We start from the raw sequence: 6,311 nt of genomic DNA on the forward strand, positions 1-6,311 counted from the left end.
GTACGTGGTTGGCGGTCTCCACGGCCTGGCACCCCGCGCGGTATCTGGTGTCCGCCTCCCGCTCGCGAGAGTCATAGTTACTCCCGCCGTTTACCCGCGCTTGCTTGAATTTCTTCACGTTGACATTCAGAGCACTGGGCAGAAATCACATTGCGTCAACACCCGCTAGGGCCATCGCAATGCTTTGTTTTAATTAGACAGTCGGATTCCCCCAGTCCGTGCCAGTTCTGAGTTGATCGTTGAATGGCGGCCGAAGAGAATCCGCGCACCCGCGCGCCCCCGGAGGAGCACGCTAAGGCGGACGCGGCCTCGCAGCAAGGAAGATCCGTGGGAGGCCAAGGCACGGGACCGAGCTCGGATCCTGCACGCAGGTTGAAGCACCGGGGCGCGAACGCCGCGCAGGCGCGCATCCTGCACCGCCGGCCAGCACGAGGCCGACCAACGGCGAGAGCAGACCACGCCCGCGCTAAACGCCCGCACTTACCGGCACCCCTACGGCACTCACCTCGCCCAGGCCCGGCACGTTAGCGCTGACCCACTTCCCGACCAAGCCCGACACGCCCCGATCCTCAGAGCCAATCCTTATCCCGAAGTTACGGATCCAATTTGCCGACTTCCCTTACCTACATTATTCTATCGACTAGAGGCTCTTCACCTTGGAGACCTGCTGCGGATATGGGTACGAACCGGCGCGACACCTCCACGTGGCCCTCTCCCGGATTTTCAAGGTCCGAGGGGAAGATCGGGACACCGCCGCAACTGCGGTGCTCTTCGCGTTCCAAACCCTATCTCCCTGCTAGAGGATTCCAGGGAACTCGAACGCTCATGCAGAAAAGAAAACTCTTCCCCGATCTCCCGACGGCGTCTCCGGGTCCTTTTGGGTTACCCCGACGAGCATCTCTAAAAGAGGGGCCCGACTTGTATCGGTTCCGCTGCCGGGTTCCGGAATAGGAACCGGATTCCCTTTCGCCCAACGGGGGCCAGCACAAAGCGCATCATGCTATGACGGCCCCCATCAACATCGGATTTCTCCTAGGGCTTAGGATCGACTGACTCGTGTGCAACGGCTGTTCACACGAAACCCTTCTCCGCGTCAGCCCTCCAGGGCCTCGCTGGAGTATTTGCTACTACCACCAAGATCTGCACCGACGGCGGCTCCAGGCAGGCTCACGCCCAGACCCTTCTGCGCCCACCGCCGCGACCCTCCTACTCGTCAGGGCTTCGCGGCCGGCCGCAAGGACCGGCCATGACTGCCAGACTGACGGCCGAGTATAGGCACGACGCTTCAGCGCCATCCATTTTCAGGGCTAGTTGCTTCGGCAGGTGAGTTGTTACACACTCCTTAGCGGATTCCGACTTCCATGGCCACCGTCCTGCTGTCTTAAGCAACCAACGCCTTTCATGGTTTCCCATGAGCGTCGATTCGGGCGCCTTAACTCGGCGTTTGGTTCATCCCACAGCGCCAGTTCTGCTTACCAAAAGTGGCCCACTTGGCACTCCGATCCGAGTCGTTTGCTCGCGGCTTCAGCATATCAAGCAAGCCGGAGATCTCACCCATTTAAAGTTTGAGAATAGGTTGAGGTCGTTTCGGCCCCAAGGCCTCTAATCATTCGCTTTACCGGATGAGACTCGTACGAGCACCAGCTATCCTGAGGGAAACTTCGGAGGGAACCAGCTACTAGATGGTTCGATTAGTCTTTCGCCCCTATACCCAGCTCCGACGATCGATTTGCACGTCAGAATCGCTACGGACCTCCATCAGGGTTTCCCCTGACTTCGTCCTGGCCAGGCATAGTTCACCATCTTTCGGGTCCCAACGTGTACGCTCTAGGTGCGCCTCACCTCGCAATGAGGACGAGACGCCCCGGGAGTGCGGAGGCCGCCGCCCCGTGAAGGGCGGGGAAGCCCCATCCTCCCTCGGCCCGCGCAAGGCGAGACCTTCACTTTCATTACGCCTTTAGGTTTCGTACAGCCCAATGACTCGCGCACATGTTAGACTCCTTGGTCCGTGTTTCAAGACGGGTCGTGAAATTGTCCAAAGCTGAAGCGCCGCTGACGGGAGCGATTATTCCGCCCGAGAGCATCCCGAGCCAACAGCGGCGCGGGTCCGGGGCCGGGCCAGGTAGGTCCGTCATCCGGGAAGAACCGCGCGCGCTTGCCGGGAGCCCGAGCGCCCAAAGGGGCGAATCGACTCCTCCAGATATACCGCCGGGCAGCCAGCCAGGACACCGGGGCTCTGCCCAACAGACGCGAACCGAGGCCCGCGGAAGGACAGGCTGCGCACCCGGGCCGTAGGCCGGCACCCAGCGGGTCGCGACGTCCTACTAGGGGAGAAGTGCGGCCCACCGCACACCGGAACGGCCCCACCCCGCGGCGAGTGGAAAGGCAACCGGACACGACCCCGCCGCGGATTGCTCCGCGCGGGCGGCCGGCCCCATCTGCCGAGGGCGGAGGCCAGTGGCCGGATGGGCGTGAATCTCACCCGTTCGACCTTTCGGACTTCTCACGTTTACCCCAGAACGGTTTCACGTACTTTTGAACTCCCTCTTCAAAGTTCTTTTCAACTTTCCCTCACGGTACTTGTTCGCTATCGGTCTCGTGGTCATATTTAGTCTCAGATGGAGTTTACCACCCACTTGGAGCTGCACTCTCAAGCAACCCGACTCGAAGGAGAGGTCCCGCCGACGCTCGCACCGGCCGCTACGGGCCTGGCACCCTCTACGGGCCGTGGCCTCATTCAAGTTGGACTTGGGCTCGGCGCGAGGCGTCGGGGTAGTGGACCCTCCCAAACACCACATGCCACGACAGGCGGCAGCCTGCGGGGTTCGGTGCTGGACTCTTCCCTGTTCGCTCGCCGCTACTGGGGGAATCCTTGTTAGTTTCTTTTCCTCCGCTTAGTAATATGCTTAAATTCAGCGGGTAGTCTCGCCTGCTCTGAGGTCGTTGTACGAGGTGTCGCACGCCACACCGCCAGCCGGCTGTGCACGCTACCGAGAAAGTACCGGTATGCGAACCGCCAGGCGACGGGCGCGCATCGCACGTTTGAGGAGACGCGGCCGGCCCCACAGGCGGCCGCGACACTCCCAGGTCTGCGAAGCGGGGCAAACGCCGCGCGCTTCAGTATACGTAGCCGACCCTCAGCCAGACGTGGCCCGGGAACGGAATCCATGGACCGCAATGTGCGTTCGAAACGTCGATGTTCATGTGTCCTGCAGTTCACATGTCGACGCGCAATTTGCTGCGTTCTTCATCGACCCACGAGCCGAGTGATCCACCGTCCTGGGTGATCTTTTCTCAGTTTCCACCGTCTCTTTCGAGACGGTCGCATAGGCGGGAGTGAGGCGTGTGGCGGCCCCTGTTCCAGCGTTCTGTGTCCAACGGCCTCACGGCCGACGGGCGTCGTACGGCTCCACACCGGAGCGGACAGGCACTCGGGCGAAAGTCATTCAAAACCGGCGCCAGGTGCCGCAGGCCAGCCGCTCCAGCGCTTCAGCGCTCGTACCACACAACATTGCCGCTAGTTTTGAGAGGCACGCGTGGTTCCGCACGCGGCGCACGGCTACGGCGAGCCGTACAGGTAGCGTGTTGCGCGACACGACACGCACATCGAAAGACATGCAGTCTAGTCGGTAATGATCCTTCCGCAGGTTCACCTACGGAAACCTTGTTACGACTTTTACTTCCTCTAAATGATCAAGTTTGGTCATCTTTCCGGTAGCATCGGCAACGACAGAGTCAATGCCGCGTACCAGTCCGAAGACCTCACTAAATCATTCAATCGGTAGTAGCGACGGGCGGTGTGTACAAAGGGCAGGGACGTAATCAACGCGAGCTTATGACTCGCGCTTACTGGGAATTCCTCGTTCATGGGGAACAATTGCAAGCCCCAATCCCTAGCACGAAGGAGGTTCAGCGGGTTACCCCGACCTTTCGGCCTAGGAAGACACGCTGATTCCTTCAGTGTAGCGCGCGTGCGGCCCAGAACATCTAAGGGCATCACAGACCTGTTATTGCTCAATCTCGTGCGGCTAGAAGCCGCCTGTCCCTCTAAGAAGAAAAGTAATCGCTGACAGCACGAAGGATGTCACGCGACTAGTTAGCAGGCTAGAGTCTCGTTCGTTATCGGAATTAACCAGACAAATCGCTCCACCAACTAAGAACGGCCATGCACCACCACCCACCGAATCAAGAAAGAGCTATCAATCTGTCAATCCTTCTGGTGTCCGGGCCTGGTGAGGTTTCCCGTGTTGAGTCAAATTAAGCCGCAGGCTCCACTCCTGGTGGTGCCCTTCCGTCAATTCCTTTAAGTTTCAGCTTTGCAACCATACTTCCCCCGGAACCCAAAAGCTTTGGTTTCCCGGAGGCTGCCCGCCGAGTCATCGGAGGAACTGCGGCGGATCGCTGGCTGGCATCGTTTATGGTTAGAACTAGGGCGGTATCTGATCGCCTTCGAACCTCTAACTTTCGTTCTTGATTAATGAAAACATACTTGGCAAATGCTTTCGCTTCTGTTCGTCTTGCGACGATCCAAGAATTTCACCTCTAACGTCGCAATACGAATGCCCCCGCCTGTCCCTATTAATCATTACCTCGGGTTCCGAAAACCAACAAAATAGAACCGAGGTCCTATTCCATTATTCCATGCACACAGTATTCAGGCGGGCTTGCCTGCTTTAAGCACTCTAATTTGTTCAAAGTAAACGTGCCGGCCCACCGAGACACTCAATAAAGAGCACCCTGGTAGGATTTCAACGGGGTCCGCCTCGGGACGCACGAGCACGCACGGGGCGGTCGCACGCCTTCGGCTCGCCCCACCGGCAGGACGTCCCACGATACATGCCAGTTAAACACCGACGGGCGGTGAACCAACAGCGTGGGACACAAATCCAACTACGAGCTTTTTAACCGCAACAACTTTAATATACGCTATTGGAGCTGGAATTACCGCGGCTGCTGGCACCAGACTTGCCCTCCAATAGATACTCGTTAAAGGATTTAAAGTGTACTCATTCCGATTACGGGGCCTCGGATGAGTCCCGTATCGTTATTTTTCGTCACTACCTCCCCGTGCCGGGAGTGGGTAATTTGCGCGCCTGCTGCCTTCCTTGGATGTGGTAGCCGTTTCTCAGGCTCCCTCTCCGGAATCGAACCCTGATTCCCCGTTACCCGTTACAACCATGGTAGGCGCAGAACCTACCATCGACAGTTGATAAGGCAGACATTTGAAAGATGCGTCGCCGGTACGAGGACCGTGCGATCAGCAAAAAGTTATTCAGAGTCACCAAGGCAAACGGACCGGACGAGCCGACCGATTGGTTTTGATCTAATAAAAGCGTCCCTTCCATCTCTGGTCGGGACTCTGTTTGCATGTATTAGCTCTAGAATTACCACAGTTATCCAAGTAACGTGGGTACGATCTAAGGAACCATAACTGATTTAATGAGCCATTCGCGGTTTCACCTTAATGCGGCTTGTACTGAGACATGCATGGCTTAATCTTTGAGACAAGCATATGACTACTGGCAGGATCAACCAGGGAGCTGCGTCAACTAGAGCTGAGCAGCCGGCCGCCCGGGAGTGTGTCCCGGGGGCCCGCGCGAACACGCAAGCGTCCGCTCAATCATTCTGCAAACAGGAGGAGGCTGAGCTCCCCTGCACAATACACCTCGAAACCCTCTCAGGTCCCGGCGGCGCGCAGCGCCGTCCCAAGTACTTGGTCGGGTTCGAGAGAGGCGCAATCGCCCGGAGTTAGGCGAGTAGACGCTTTCGGTGCGACCACCCGTGCTCCCAACTGAGCTTGCCGCTGCCGACAGAGGCCCGGGAGCGTGCTGTCGTGGCATTGCCGGCGGGAGACAACACGCGCCACCTACGGTGACCGGCAGCTCCAACGCCAGCGCCACAGAAGGACAAAAGCCCCACTTGGGTGCCGAAGCGAACTCTCCCAGCACAGCGCACGCGCCAACACATCCGCACAGCTGCGATACAAACCACCAGCGAGAACCGCTGGGGCGACCGAGCAGCAGACGGCGTCGCGGCGCCGAGCGCCGGGCGGCGGCGCATCCTCAACGCACACAGTCCTCAATCGGACCAGCACACTGAAGATGTCCACCGCGCTTCGCACCGGGCCCGCGAGGACCTACTTTGGCCGCACGGCGCCGCGCGCAGGGTGCGCCGGCGCGCAGCTGCGACGCCTGCCGCGTCCGTCGGCCGGCGCGCCTGCCACTGGCCGCCCCCACCAGCCGGCTGTAGCGCGTGCGCCCACGCACCGCGCGGCCAGCACGCCGGGAGGCGCCCCCTCACCGGCCGGGGAC

At 59.5% G+C, this 6,311-nt stretch overlaps 2 non-coding genes and 1 pseudogene across 2 annotated transcripts; all 3 read right to left on the minus strand.

The window, feature by feature from the left end:
* LOC124774392 overlaps window positions 1-2,943 on the minus strand; it is a 5,063-nt pseudogene extending 2,120 nt beyond the window's left edge.
* Window positions 2,944-3,131: 188 nt separating this feature from the next.
* Window positions 3,132-3,286, minus strand: LOC124774016. The gene has a single exon (XR_007015014.1). It is a non-coding gene; the product is annotated as a 5.8S ribosomal RNA (ribosomal RNA).
* A 344-nt stretch (window positions 3,287-3,630) lies between these two features.
* Window positions 3,631-5,539, minus strand: LOC124774258. The gene has a single exon (XR_007015246.1). It is a non-coding gene; the product is annotated as a small subunit ribosomal RNA (ribosomal RNA).
* Window positions 5,540-6,311: the final 772 nt, after the last annotated feature.

This window comes from Schistocerca piceifrons, unplaced genomic scaffold (assembly GCF_021461385.2).
Source record: "Schistocerca piceifrons isolate TAMUIC-IGC-003096 unplaced genomic scaffold, iqSchPice1.1 HiC_scaffold_961, whole genome shotgun sequence".
In the NCBI taxonomy this organism is placed as follows: Eukaryota; Metazoa; Arthropoda; class Insecta; order Orthoptera; family Acrididae; genus Schistocerca; species Schistocerca piceifrons.